Source organism: Polypterus senegalus, unplaced genomic scaffold (genome assembly GCF_016835505.1).
Source record: "Polypterus senegalus isolate Bchr_013 unplaced genomic scaffold, ASM1683550v1 scaffold_5742, whole genome shotgun sequence".
NCBI classification, from domain to species: domain Eukaryota; kingdom Metazoa; phylum Chordata; class Cladistia; order Polypteriformes; family Polypteridae; genus Polypterus; species Polypterus senegalus.
In genome coordinates this window covers 23072-24960 of record NW_024380791.1, presented here as the reverse complement: position 1 = coordinate 24960, position 1889 = coordinate 23072, and the positions used below count along the sequence as shown (strand labels likewise).

Genomic DNA, 1889 nt, shown 5'->3' with positions numbered 1-1889 from the left:
TCACTGTTTAAGTGTAGTTTCAGAAGAGCGACCGTGTCACCTTGGTGTGCATTCAGCCACACTCTTCACAATGGCACATGTGGGGGAATTGGTATGCAAGCGAAGTTCAGATCAAACGGCATGGAAGCACGGAGCACTGGTGGGGGAGAGGGAAGGGGTAGGCAGGTGAAATGCAGATCACATGGCAAAAAAGCAGCAGCAAGCCAACAGATGATCGAGCTAAGAGAAGTTAAAAAATGTTTTTGAATCCCATTGTATCACCGTTTAAGCGTGGTTTCGGAGGAGCGGACGTGTCTCCTTGGGGTGCGTTCAGCCCACCTCTTTACAACAGCGTGAAGTGCAGGCAGAGGTGGGGGGGTTTCCGAGCGAAGCAAGCAGGGGGCAAAGTCCCCTAGTATGTTTAAAAAAAAAATCAAATCAAAATGCACATGCCCCAATTCCCAAAAAAGGAACAAAATTACATGATTAATGTTCAAAAGCGGCATCAAGCATTTTATCATTTCTATAACTATGTATGCTGTAAATGACATGAGTAGCTCTAGTAATGCTGTTTGGATCCAGATTCTATTGCAGCATTCTTTGACATTTCTGGTAAGTAAATAGAAGCATAGGGGGTCTCAGACTGGCTAAACTACAGTTCATTTGTTTCAGGATTTTTTTCTAGTTCTGAAGCAATTGGTTAGTCATTTTTTTTAAAATAAAATATTGTGCTGTTTCTGTTTAGTTTTGAAGACAAGCCCCTAGCATGTTTTCTCTCTTTTTACTGCACATCTAATGGAAACTGAAAGCAACAAGACATGGGGTCAGCTAGCAGCTAAATCCTCAAGGAGGCACCACACTTTGGATGTATGGATATTTGTGTACTGATACACAAACCAGGATACTACACTGCCACTAGTGCTCAATTGGTCATTTCACAGGTTTTAAAGATTACATTATTTTTAATTCAGAATTTCAGAACAGCTTTAAAACTTATTTTTGAGGGCATTTTCATTTTTTCTGTGGCATATTAAAACATATGTGCATAGCTTACACCAGTAAAAGATCACAAAGTAACTGATGCATGCCATTTGTCTTGCCAGAGCCATCAAATGCAGAGGATGATCAGCTTTGTAAGGTGTTAATGGCATACTGGGCTAATTTTGCTCGAAATGGGTAAGAGCCTACACTTTAAATGCTACTTGTGTTTCCCTTTCAAGCGTATTAAATATTTATCAAAGTTACCTTTACAGTAATGTAAACTGAAATGCTAATTTATGTATTTTAAACATTAGAGATCCAAATGGAGAAGGGCTGCTGCATTGGCCTCCTTATGATGATTCTGAAAGCTACATGGTACTGAATTTAACCCAAAGCGTTCAGCAGAAACTAATGGGAGACAAATTGAAATTCTTACTCCAAACTCTACCCCAAAAAATTAAACACCTGAAGGACAATGGATATTAAGTTCTGGAAATGTAACTACCATTCTACAGTAATACCTTTAAAAAAATGTCAAAGTTGAATAGCTTAAACTTAAAGGGTTTATGAATTTGTGAAAGATTAATTTTGACTTAAAATTTAAAGAAAGTAAATTTAAATAAATGTAATATTTCTCATCAGAAGTCATTTTTGGCACTTTTTGTAGTTTGTATTAGTTGTGTCTTAGTTTTTCCTAAGATGACTGATAATTATATTGTAGGTGTTTATTTTTATCCCCTTGCTTTATTAATAGAATCCACGGTATGGAAGTGGAGGTGGATGTGACTCTGAGGTGGGTTCTCACATATCAATGGTCTTTTCTAAATGCATAATAAGAAAAGAAAATAGCTAATTACAAAATGAGATCAATTGTGACGCTCGAATGTTGAGATGGATTGGGACAAAAAGCGGCAGTCCCAGGGGCCTTC

At 37.7% G+C, this 1889-nt stretch overlaps 1 long non-coding RNA gene across 1 annotated transcript; it reads left to right on the top strand.

The window, feature by feature from the left end:
- Positions 1–537: 537 nt before the first annotated feature.
- LOC120520357 lies at positions 538–1604 on the top strand. The gene is made up of 2 exons (XR_005631818.1): positions 538–1155; positions 1275–1604. It is a non-coding gene; the product is annotated as an uncharacterized LOC120520357 (long non-coding RNA).
- Positions 1605–1889: the final 285 nt, after the last annotated feature.